Source organism: Dermacentor andersoni, chromosome 3, assembly GCF_023375885.2.
Source record: "Dermacentor andersoni chromosome 3, qqDerAnde1_hic_scaffold, whole genome shotgun sequence".
Classification (NCBI taxonomy): Eukaryota; Metazoa; Arthropoda; class Arachnida; order Ixodida; family Ixodidae; genus Dermacentor; species Dermacentor andersoni.
The window spans coordinates 17870632-17884301 of NC_092816.1; the positions used below are offsets into that span (position 1 = coordinate 17870632).

At 42.7% G+C, this 13670-nt stretch overlaps 2 long non-coding RNA genes across 2 annotated transcripts; both read right to left on the reverse strand.

Moving 5' to 3' along the window:
• Positions 1 to 1871: 1871 nt before the first annotated feature.
• On the reverse strand, positions 1872 to 4362 carry LOC129387954 (uncharacterized). Its single transcript, XR_008615096.2, has 3 exons — positions 4228 to 4362; positions 3317 to 3428; positions 1872 to 3105 (listed from the first exon to the last, which is right to left on the reverse strand). It is a non-coding gene; the product is annotated as an uncharacterized lncRNA (long non-coding RNA).
• Positions 4363 to 9358: 4996 nt separating this feature from the next.
• On the reverse strand, positions 9359 to 13086 carry LOC129387952 (uncharacterized). Its single transcript, XR_008615094.1, has 2 exons — positions 12518 to 13086; positions 9359 to 9530 (listed from the first exon to the last, which is right to left on the reverse strand). It is a non-coding gene; the product is annotated as an uncharacterized lncRNA (long non-coding RNA).
• Positions 13087 to 13670: the final 584 nt, after the last annotated feature.

A 13670-nucleotide genomic window follows, 5' to 3' on the forward strand; every position in this document is an offset into this window, starting at 1 on the left:
ATGCCTCAGCTGCCGCGTTTTAATGGCCAGGAGACTAAAGAGCCTCTACTGACGCCCATACAAACAAGCCACAAGTGAGTGAACAGGACGTGCGACTTTATTGGCAGAAGAAAAAGCAGTGCACCTTCTCATACAAGATCAGAAACAAAATTTGCATGTCGAGATGCGCTGAAACCATTAACGCGAGCTCGTAAACTGCTCACTTTCGTCGCCGCACATGGCGATCTGGTAACGAGCGACAATCAGTAGCGCAAGCAAATTGGGCAGTGCACCACCTGTTTTCATTAACAGTCGCCGTAACTTACATTGCGAAGCAATCGGGTGACGCAAGGCATCTGCTGCTGCAACCAACACAGCGACATGGACTAAACGGCATTTTAGCGTTCCCGCCTTTCCAACCTGCACGTTTCTTTTTGTTCTTTCGGGGGCCGCTAATGTGTAACTCATAGTTCGTGCCCCACATTCTCAATGTGGGCATCACCATTTTGCAGCCACTTTTGCAGGCCTTTCCACCTATGTGGCTATCAACTTTGGACCATGTAATAACGTGTGCTGTCTCCGCTCACGCCACATCACGGCCGATGAAGGCCCACAAGCATAATTTGCCGGCGGCTGCAGCAAGAAATGTCGAATGGGGAGAGCACCAATTACGGTGCACGTAAATTGGGAGTCTTTGTCGCTGTGTGGAGTGCTGGAGCAGATGGTTACCTCGGGAGGCTGTTGCCCATGCAGCTAACCAGGTCGCCACATCGAAGAAACATAGCACGGCGACCATTATCAAATTAGACTCTGCATTCAATCACCGCATAAGGTTCAGACAATACACTGTACATTGGCTAAGATCCATATGACAACAGTGGGCATTCACGCACTACAAATTGCATACAGCTTATTCAGCTATCCGACTTCAGGCACAGTGCTTGCCTACGTCGCACATGGTGGTCTACTAACGAGTGACAACCAGCAGCACAAGCAGATTGGTCAGTGCCCCACCTGTTTACAATGACAGTCACCGTAACTTGTACTGCGAATCAATCGGGTGACGCAGGCACCTGCTGCCATAGCCAACACAGCGACATGAACTACCCGGCATCCTAGTGTTACCTCCTTTCCTACATGCGCGTTTCTTTTTGTTCTTTCGGTGGCCACTAACGTGTTGCTCACACTTGGTGCCCCACCTGCTCTCAATATGGATGTGGTCTGTTTTGTGGGAATCGCCATTTCGCAGCCACTTTTACAGGCCTTTCCACCCATGTGGACATCAACTTCATACACTTCAAACCATGTAATCATGTATGATAGTCGCTGTTTACGCCAAATCATGGCCAAAGAAGGCCACAAGCACGCTTTACCCACGGCTGCAGCAGGAAAGGACAAACAGGGAGCGCCAATCACACTACATGTAAACAGGGAGTTTGTGTCACTGTGTGGACTGCAGGAGCAGGTGCTTTACCTCGAGAGGCCATTGGCCAATACAACTGAACAGGCTGCCACATCCCAGAAATGTAACACGGCAACCATGACCAAGTGGGACAACATTGAAACAAGATTATGCAATCAATCACTTCAGCATACTCTAACATAATGCTCAATCTATACATTGGCACTATGCATTGGCTACGATCTACATGACAACAGTGAGCATACACACACACGGGTTGCTTGCGGCACATTCAACCGTCCGACTATAGGCATAGTGCTTGCCTTCGTCGCACACTGCAGTCTGGTAACAAGCAACAACCAGCAGCGCAAGCAGATTGGACAGTGTGTCCCATTGCACCGACAGTTGGCGTTGAATATGAGCAGCTTGCATTGCGAAGCAATCGGGTGACGCCAGCATCTGCTACCACAGCCAACAGCAACATGGAGTGCCCGGCATTTTAGCGTTACCGCCTTTCCAACCTGCATGTTTCTTTTTGTTCTTTTGCATGCCACTAATGTGTAACTCACACTTGGTACCCCACATTCTCTATATATGGTCATGGTTGGTTTTGTGAACATCACTATTTTGCAGTCACTTTTGCAGGCCTTTCCACACATGTGGATATCAACTTCATACACTTAGAACCATGTAATTATGTATGAGAGTCTCCGTTGACGCCAAATCATGGCCGAGGAAGACCACAAGCAAAATTTGCACACGGCAGCAGCAGGAAAGGACGGAACGGGGAGCACCAACCACGGTGTGCGTGTAAATTCGCAGTCTATGCCACTGTGCGGACTGTAGGAGCAGGTGCTTGCCTCGAGAGACTGTTTCCCAATGCAACTGACCAGGCTCCCACATATGAGAAACGTAAAACGGTGACAAGTACCAAGTCGGACAGCGCCGAAACCAGATTCTGCAATCAACCACTTCAATGTAGCTTGCACAAAAACACAGGCTGTCGAGCAAGAATAGCAATCCTGAATGAGACTAGGAATTCAATATGGGAATGAGAAAGCTTGCATTCAAGAAAGAAGCCACTCTACCTTGCAAGCATTGAAAGCCAAAAACATTAACAAAAGTTAAATGCTACATAGCACACAGTGTAAAGGTTAATGCAAGACACACGCCAATGCTGCATCAGCTATTTCAGGAGAGGAATTGCACATGGCAACATACACTAGAAAGAACTGCTACACATATGTTATTCTACTAGACAGTGACTGGCATTAAGTATGAGCAAAGAATCGGTTGACCTTTATTGTTTGTATGAGGAATAGGAATGATCTCTAACAAAAGTGTGGAATGAAAAAGCTTGCATTCATTGAAACAAAATTATACTTGGCAAGAACTGGCAAGGCCAGGAAGCTCACTAAGGAAGGGCAAGCTGACAGAACACTCTTAGCCAGCGTCATCTGTGCTTGTTCAGAGGTTGCAGGTACATCTGAAGACAAATAATTTTTGTTGTTGAGGTACCTGGATGACTCGGCCAATATCCGTGCTGGTGGAATGATGGCGTAGGCTCTTTTCACTCTTGAAACAGTCGTCCGTAGACTTGATATCTCATCCAAATAATTCTGGAATGGCTTCTTTGTTTGTGGTCTTGCGAATTCAGCTCCAGCCCCTTCCTGTTGGTGTAGATGGGGGCTCCCATGATGACCAAGATGTACTTGGCACAGACTCTGTTGGGGCAGAACAATGGCACATGAGATACAACAGAGATTATCCAAACTCATGTAGTGTTTTCTTTTATGTTTGAACTAATTATGCTGAACTGTAAACATGAACAAATGTTCATATCATCTGCTACAAACAACTGACATGTATCTCAAGACTAGCAAGCCAATACAGCATATATCAAGCATATTTATTTCTGAAACAGGTGTTGTTTACCTTGTAGTAGCAGCCAAAGTCCACACAATGACCTTGTTGTAGCAGGCAGCAGCTTCTGTTTAGTGCATGGAGTGTGTTGCTTTATACTGGTGCCATCCTCATTACTGCATGTCTGGAACAGAAATTTTGACTGCATCAGAAATTGAATAAGCACAATATTGCAATATAAAATGCGTAAAGGTGCGACATATACATTGCAATGGTTTGTGACTACAGAACACATGCAAATGTACTGTTTGTTGTAGGGTGCTTAAGCAGCATGGTAAATAAATATGGTTACTCTCCGTAAAATTGATGTCTGCGTAACTACAATGCATGTCAACAGCTTAAGTATTATTAATATCGCAAATAAGTACATTTGTGCGCTCGTTTATACACTAGAAGAGATCACACTGCTGATTTCACAAGCAAATAGATGAAAGACATGAAGCTATTAGAAATGATGCATTCTTTTTGTGCATGAACGTGATGCACCGCTTCACTACTGCAAAAGGTAAGCCAAACTGAACAGCAAGAACATTTGGAACCAACAGGTACGAAATATGGGTGAATTATCATGTGTGCAACTGTTTAATACATTAAATTCAGTACTTTAGCTTCAGTTTATCAAAAGGTTATTCGGTTCTGTGAACGAAAGATGTTGCCGGCGGACTCGAAAAAGAAAATATATTGATAAGGCAACTCAGTCACTTATGGCTACGGCTACAACGAGATGAAAAATGTGACGCGCGTTCCGATATCGTTTCTCTTTCGTGAATGTGTGTATAATGATGGCCTCGCAACTGAAAGTTTATTTCAGAAACAGCAACGGAGGGTCCTGACTGCCCTTATGTAATGCAGCATCTAGTTCGTTAAGTTAACGAGACGAATAAATTACATAGCGATTGAAGCAGTGATGTTAAACGACTCACCGGTATTGCTGTCCCCAGTTGCAGCAGGACCCGGCTCCCATTTCGATGCAGACGTGTTCCACATGGCTCACGACTGAAACCTAGCTTTCAGGCTTACACCCCAAATTAAATAACGCGAGACATCGAAGCGCAGTAAACTGGTGTTAGCACGAAATAACCAACCAATGTACGAACCAAGGAATCCGTACCTGCCGCGCACGCGAACATACCGGTAAAAATTTTAAATCCAGGCCAGAGGTCACGTGGGAGGTCGATGATGCTGAACGCTATTTTGCGTTGAAAATGACAAAAAACAACAAAGTTGGTAATGAAAAGTACAATGTAAAATTAGGAATTATAATTTTGTAGTCTTTATCATGCAATAACAACGCTTCGTTTACTGTTGAAGAAAGTTTGTAGGTTAAAATTGCGCTTACTACGGCGCCTCTAGCGGGAGATAATGTGCTCAACGGGGAACCTTTTTAATTGGTGTACTATGCCTGTTTCTTTAGCAGCGCCGCGCGGTCGATTTCTTCGCCCTCTGTGGCCATTTGTTGAACTTGAGAGTGTGCGGGCCCTGGTAACACGGCTAACACAATTCCTAACAGCCAAATAAATGGTCACCTGCACTTGCAGTATCAAGTACCCCAGAAATAGTCATAAAGGATGAGAAAAGGTTCCAATGACTGGACAGCTAGATTGGTGAGACAGTGAAAAACGCAAATAAATACGTATACGAAACACCAATGACCTCAATTGCGCAGGTAAAATGTTATTAAAATGCTACCAGAATTTTATTGCATAAAATACATAAAAGTTGCATAAGAATTGGTACAAAGCAGTAACAAAGACGGAGGGAGTAAGCAACCGTGTTGAAAAAAAATTACAAGTGATATACATGCATATTTAAGCTCACGGCATCTTTTTTCCAATATATACAAAAGGAATACATGCACTTACCGCATAAAAAAGGTTCCTGCACCTGGAGAATGCAGCATAGTACAAAGCAGCCTCATGATAACAGAAAAGTAGAGCTTAGTATGTTCAAAAACTACGAATGCTTGCATACCTACAAACAGGCATGTGACATGCCATGCCTTGAATGGATGAAATTCATAAATCTTACACAAAAAGGAAGTTACCATCACTCTTATTGGCTTCCTCAGGGGACTCCTTGAAGTTGAACTAGAAAAATGTACATCAGTGTTAAAAACAAAGAGAAGGTAAGAACCTATAGCGTTCTTCCTGAAGTAAACAGCGCAAATAACTTCATGTATCAATTCTATGGACACTTCGCCAATTCGGTGTACATTTATATTTGACAACCACCCAAGCAGAAACGAGAAGGATGAATTAAGGTAGGAACACACATGAACGCTGACTCAACTAGAAATTTATTCGTGAAGACAAAGATTTTAAACAGACTGGCCAACTTCACAAAGAAAAAGCCATGGATGCGCAGCAGGAACAGCCCGGCACAACAAAAAAGGACCGAAAGACGTCCTGTAGAATAAAAATGTGCGTCAAAAACTAACAAAAACATGAAAACTGAAAGGTTTGTCCTGGAAGCGATATTAACGAGAAGTACTGCAGCAACTCTTTCCCACTAAGGGTCACAGAAATTTTGCTTATGAATTTTTCTTCGTGATCAATAAATAACGCTTCCATATGTCCTCTTGTGTTCTGGTCTTTGTGATGAAACAATCGTTCTTTCTGCTCTATACCGCAACACCAGAGGAGTTCCAGAAGCACTATTTATTGATCACAAACGAAACAAATGCATAACCAAGTTATCTGTTGCCCTTAGTGGGAAAAAGTTGCAGTTCTCAAAAGAGTATTTCTCGTTGGGTAGTATCACTTATCGGACAAATCTCTCGCTTTTTCGAAAGATTTGTCCGACAGTTCTCGTTTTTCACGCAAGTTTACTCTACATGACATGGCTTTTTCATACTTCTTTCTTGTCGCACGTGGATGTTTCTGCCACGCATGCACGGCTTTTTACCGTTGTCAAGTTGACCAGTGTCTTTAATACCTCTATCATCCAAAGTAAACATTTAGTTGAGCTTGCGCTCGTGTGTGCTCCTACCTATTTTGTCGTCCGTCGTCCGGCTCTGTTCGTGCTGCTGTTTACAGTACGCACGTATCACTTGGTTAGGGTGGTAAACATTCTCACGAACAAAAGTAAATGCCTCCCCTCAAAAGGTAGCCTATCCTTTACTATTAAACGATAGAGAAAATCGAAAGTAAGCCTGCACAGCGTCCATGCGGCAGCTAGTACACCACAGAGCAGCACAAAAAATAGTTGAAAATCCCACTTGATGGAGAGTGGCAACAGATGCGAGCTTGCTAGTGAATCAGCCACATATCAACAGGTGTCTCTTGCACGACGCCAAGGTGCTTTTGACGTAGAACACTTTAGCACCTGGAAATTTGCTGCATGCGTAACGTGTGAGAATGGAATGCGGACAGAAAATGAGATTACGCGGATTAAGAAACTGCCACACACTGCACACAACTACGCACGAAACAGAAGTACACACTATACTGGCACGTAAAAATTTGCGACTCTTTACGAGTGCCGTCGAGAAAAGGAAGAAATGGGTTGCTACGGTAAATGTTAAGTAAAACACGCACAGCGATGTTTCACAGCGGGGAAAAATATTCCCGGCTCTCTCGCAGAACCAAAGACCACGCGACAGTGCATAGCCGATACCAAGCAGATATCGAATCTTTGGGTAGAAGTCCAGCAGAAGGAATTACCTAAAGATATGCCGAGAGCGATGCGAGCGTGAGCGTACCTGTACGAGTGAGAACATGTACCGCTTCTTTGAAGCTAGCCGCTCCGGCATGGCTCCGGCGTGGCTCCGATCATCCCACGCGATTTGTGTGCAGAACGTCGCGTACACACCCTTGCGCGTTTTGTGCGGTAGCGTCTGCTGTTAAGAACGGCCAGCTGCAGTGCAAGTTTGCCACCCATTTGCGACTATGGAAGCAACATCTCGGGAGCATCACCGCCAACCTCTAGCCTCATCGCCGTTGTGACGGAATGAGTTCGGCGGGCCAACTATTGTTCCCAAACTCCCCAACGCGGACCTGATCTGCTACGGGTGCGCGAGTTGCCGCAGGAACGCCGTTTGGCGCTGCTCCCCATGCACCGACCAAGACGCAAGACAACGCGCTACCCGGAACGGCTCCGAGTTCTACGGGGCCCTTCTGACGTCGGTTCCGGACCTTCGCACGTGTGTGCATTTGTGTGTGTAGACCGTCCTGCGGGGAGGCGGCTAGTTTGCGATGACGAAACGAACGTTCGCATCACCTTGTATCAGGAGAGGACCGAGTGTTTAAAAACCGCTGTTGTGCGGCTGCTCAGTACATTCTCTCTCAAGCAGTCTTGTTAGACTGATGTACTTTCTGAAACAGTCATGTTAGACTGATATAAATACTGTAAATAAACCCATATTCCTCGTTCTCGATGAGAAGCAGTCCTTCCCTTCATCAACGTCCTCAGCGTGGATAAGTTGGACGTCGGCATGGGCCAGCTACCTTCTAATTCATGCCCGACTACAACCTTGACAACGGATCACGAGCGATGGGATTGAGCCCCCCATCCTGACACTGCGCAGCCCTTACAAAAATTTTTATAGAAAGTCCATAGACTGTCTATAGACATTTGTCTATGGAGTCTATAGACTGTCTATAGACATTTCTTTAGACTAGTCTATAGACAGTCTATGGACTTATGGCCATACACTTTTTATAGACTAGTCTATAAAAAGTCTGAGTCTATAGACAGTCTATACACTGTCTATAGACAGTCTATGGACTTATGGCCATACACTTTTTATAGACTAGTCTATAAAAAGTCTGAGTCTATAGACAGTCTATACACTGTCTATAGACAGTCTATAGACTTATAGCCATACTTTTTATAGACTAGTCTATAAAAAGTCTGAGTCTATAGATTGTCTATAGACTGTCTATAGACTTATGGCCATACACTTCTTATAGACTAGTCTATAAGAAGTCTGAGTCTATAGACTGTCTATAGACGGTCTATAGACTTATGGCCATACACTTTTTGTAGACTAGTCTATAAAAAGTCTGAGTCTATAGACTGCCTATAGACCGCTTATAGACTTATGGCCATACACTTTTTATAGAATAGTCTATAAAAAGTCTGAGTCTATAGACTGTCTATACACTACATATAGACAGTCTAAAGACTTATGGCCATACTTTTTACAGACTAGTCTATAAAAAGTCTGAGTCTATAGACTGTCTATACACTACATATAGACAGTCTATAGTCTGATGGCCATACTTTTTACAGACTAGTCTATAAAAAGTCTGAGTCTTTAGACTATCTATAGACTTATGGCCATACACATTTTATAGACTAGTCTATAAGAAGTCTGAGCCTATAGACTGTCAATAGACTTATGGCCATACACTTTTTATGGACTAGTCTATAAAAAGTCTGAGTCTATAGAGTGCCTATGGATTAATTAAAATTCATGTTTGTAGACAGTTGTCTGCAGAATGTCGATGGACAAGTGTATAGGCTTACAGTTCTACTTTTGTAAACTGAAGTCTATAGAATGTCTATAGATGTCATTTGTCTGTATACATTTTATACACTTCAGTCTACAAAAGTAGAACTATATATACACTTCTACTTTTGCAGACTGAAGTCTATGGAATGTCTATAGACAAATGTATATAGATAGTCTATAGACATTCTATAGACTTCAGTCTACAAAAACAGAACTTTATAATCCGATACACTTTCTTCTATGACATTCTGCAGACATTTGTCAACAAACATGCATTTTCATTAATCTACAGACACTCTATAGACACAGACATTTTATAGACAAGTCTACAAAGAGTGTATAAGGCCATAACTCCATAGCGGCTACCTACTAGTTTTTTTTTTTACAAGTTAGTTTACATTTTTCTTTACATGCGGTAGCAAAACGTTTTAAATGTATTTATGCATGTGCACCTGTTCCTTTTCATCTGCACTTATGCATTACCGTTAGCAGATTAATAATGCTCCTGAACCAGCTGTACTTTCATATATGTTGCATAAACAGAAAGAATTTATATAGTGTTGAATCATGCAGTGCAAAAAAAATAAAACAAATGCACCGGCAATGCATTAACCGTTTTTATTGCTCGATATAATATATGAATTCCTTAAATTCATGTCTTATGCTAATTATGGAAACAGATTACATATTTACACTACTCCTTGGCAAGCATGGTCGCCAGGCTGGCCTTGACCTTTGTGTCATTAGTCCCAAAGGTGCTGCAGGTGTATGCTGCAAATAAGTAGATGCAGCAATATGAGGCAAAAATAACAAGTGTGTATTCTTTGTATGTTCATTAAGCAGCTTAATATATTTGCTCAAACCATCTAAGTCAATACTTAATGCGGTTTAACTATGACTAAGGGCTGCTTGTCAATACAAATCAGTACCTTTATACAATGTTTTATTGCATGGTATGGTGAACAATTAAACAGTCACAACTGCTGCTCGTGCCAGCAACAGTATGTTCCCTTTTATGACAAGTTCATATATGATGCATTAATGTACTTATCCCAAATGGTCTCTATATTTATTGCTGAAACGTTACCCAGTTGTGCTGTCTGTACAATTTTTTGGCTGGTAGTTAAGTATGCCCGTGCAGAGGGATATTTTCAGAAGACGTGACTGGAATATTCACAGTATCATGCCTAAGATTGTAATTTATTTTGCTTAATACACATTTAAATGTCTTTCTCATACTTTTAAATGAATGGTCATTGGCCATAACTTCAACAGAAGGCAGATGGGTTGATTGTATTGATATGGTCACTTAATTTCTTACAGGTAATGAGGCCTCTTGGGCATGCTAACAGGTTTCCAAGTTAGGTATACCACATGAGCACCCGAAATACCACACGAGCACTTTGTGTCATGGCACGACAGATATGCACCTCCTAGGAAACAGAACTGATAAGATAGTTCGAATGAATTCTATCACAGTAAATTATTTAAGGTGCTTTGAAAGATGAAATTTTTTTCTAGGCTATCGAGGTTCAGGACGTTAACGCAAAAAAAACATATTGAGTAAGAAATGCCTTGTCAGTATGCTTGACTTTCTTTTTTTTTTCAATAAATAGGACCAATTTCCCTCAATTTTTATGAAGTGAAAGGTTTTAAAAATATATTTAACACAGAGATTCTCTGGTAACGTTGTATGACATATGACAAGACAGCATACCTATGTGGCCATTTTAAGATTTCCCGATCTTTTTCCAAGCCTTCCCTGGCTGTTTTCATGAAAATTTTCTGGCAATCTATGACGCCTGCAGCTTAAGTGCAATAAAAAAAATATTGTGGTTTAATGCTTGCCAAGTACTGCCAGTCCATAATATTTAGATAAAACGAATAACACGTCGGTCACTTGATATGTAGTATTAGATGCAACTGACTTGAATCCCTTGTTTAATAAAGCTGACAAGGGCTTCGGCAAGTTCCTAATTGATGGCCACACGAGTACAGCACGGAAGACACAGAGACACACGTAAAACAAATGCAACAATGTGAGCGAAAACTATACAATGAGATATTTTTACGGTTCAATAGTAGTTTTTTATATAATTTGCTCTCATCACTTATGCCTCTAGTTTAACTTTGTTTCTCTGACTAAAGACTACATGGCAATATTAATCAGTACCATTATGATGTTTCGTTATATTACAGTGTGATAAGCAGTTAGACAACCGTAATGGTCGCCGGTGCCAGCAACGGTACGTTTCGTTTCAAGACAGGTTCATGTGACACACAGTGTACTTATAAAAATAAAATAAATGCGAGAATCCCAAACGATTCCTATAATAATAATTGTTGAAACAAAGATACCCGGCTGGACTGTGCACATTTTTCAGGTGTTAATGCAATATGCCCGTGCCGAACGAACATGCTCAGCATACTGACTGCACTTTTGAACAATCACGTTAACATTTGCAATTTATTTCCGTTTAGAACAGTCTGCAATGTCTCTTTTCTCATACTTCGAGATGAATACATTTGCCACACTTTCAGTAGAATGCACATGAATGGGGGCGTACTGATCAGGTTACTTAGCAACTAAAACATGTTACAATCTCTTAGGCGTGGTGATAAGGGTAGAACAAATGCAATGTCCACTGAATTATTTGAATAATCTGTGCGTTATCTACTAAGAAAAGACCACCAAATTGATAATCTGGCTCTTTTTTCTTTTGTACAGCGCATATAGTATGCAGTCTGTCCAAGACGACGGCACTACATGCAACAGTAATGAAAACCGGAACACTTATTACACACGACAAGGGCTTCATACCATGCACGACTGGCACAATGCGAATCTGCGCCAGCAGCTGCCTAGTGATTAAGAGCACGTAAACTGCATAACGCCGAAGCATATAGCTCGAAAGATAACTTCTGCTGCTAAACTGTTTAAAAAAAGAGACAAAAAAAAATCTTCCAACTACCGTCAAACGCAATGCCTTCAGTTTGAAACGTGTAAAGGTGCTTCCCGGAACGACTAATTTAGTGTTCTCCAATTTTTTCGGCTAAGTTGCGAAGCTGCAAGTGACTGAGCTTATCGCAGGTTTGATGCTCCAAAGCGTTTGTGGTTGCATATAAATAGATTGGGTGAATTAGAGATTTTTGCTTGATATTTCTTCAAGTCTCGTGTTTTGCTTGCGGTAACTTCCCAAAATTAACTTGCGGTAAGTTCCCAAACGATGCGAAAACGGCAGCGCACACACTGCTGATGCATGCCCCGCAAACACGGCCTTTCATTCGAGTACGTTAGCAGTTATTCAACTATACGTGTCTGTCTGAACATTCTTGATGCTAACACAATTTCGAGATATATACGTAAAGCGTGTCACGAGAATTTCACTAGACATGCGGCGCAGCATTCATCGCGGCCGGATCAAGCGCCACGAAATTAGATCTACCGCACTGGCTGCCCAACATACACAATGCACAACATACACAACATACACAACATACAGTATCAAGTTAAAACATGGTGTACGTCCTTCTTTACGCACGTAAACTATAATGCTAAAATCAACAAGCCCGAGCGATCGCTCGCCGTAAAACATTCCGTATAGTAGAAGCGAGAACAAGAGCGCGTTATCAAACCATGTCAACGACAAACAGACACTATACCCGAGTCGCCTGCGCTACATGCAGCCGCTTCGCGCTAAGAGATGCGCTCACATAATCATGAGCTATTGACGCAAAACGTCTTTGCTAAAGCTTACCGTTCAGTGTAGTTGACGTGTGATGCCACAAAGATGACACGCATACACAGACACCGACGTTCAGGCATACACCGCACACCGGTACAACCGTTTACGTGCCTGGCGCACTCGTTGAGACGGCGCACCGCCGCGCATGCGCAAGAGCTCCGAGCATGCGCAGGAGCTCCGCGCGCGAGGGCGTGCGCGCTCGGAGGAGTGTGAGCGCCTTTTCCTCCTTCATTTTTTTTTTGTCTCTTTCTCTCTCTCTCTCTCTCTCTCTGCGCGCCATGCGCGCCGGAACGGGTGGCTTATTCATCTTTAACACCACTATTCATCTTTTTTCATGGACGAAGGAAATGCGCTGGTAGGTTGTATGACAAACGCTGTGGGCTATCGTATGAGACTGGAACGCTAACATGAATGCGCTGTTTGTAAAAGCCGTTACAGGGCCCTTCAGACGTTTCAGACGCATTATTGCCAGCGTCGATTAGTAATACAGCGTACTTGTAGCATATCTTCCAGCGTACCGCCAAATGTGATGCCCGCACGTATGTTAGTGCTAATTTTCTGTTCCGATGATAGGTCAAAGCAATCAGTACAGCATTAAGGTACTCATATGCGTGGCTGCGCAGGCATACCGCCGGCGAAATACTGGGTGGGCTCAGAGAATTTGGCACCTATTTTAAGTGAATGAGAAACTTTGATAGGTTTATAGCGCAGGATATCAGTCAACAAAAAACCGCCCTATGTTAGTGACGCAGCCGAGATATGAAGACAATGTGAAATGTATCCGAGAATCGGACGACACACAACGCGAAGACCACATGCGCGACATCGGTTCATCGCACATTCACAAAGTCCGCGTTGTCAGCTACAAACATTACGAGTGTATTTGCTGTTAGCTTGATGCCTGTTTGGAATCCACTTGTAGCTGAAGCTGGCGTTCATAACATCTATTATAACAATTGGATCGGCGTTTTGCTTACTTTATTCTACTGCCGCAAAAGTGATGCGACAACTGTGAAGACTGTCTTGGGATTGCCGAGAGCGGCTACGTAGATGATATCATGTGGTCAACAAATGCGGAGGTATACACTATGTGTATACTAATGTCTACAAATAGGCTCTACAGCAATCTCAGCAGTATACAACTTCAGTGGCTTATATCAAACGC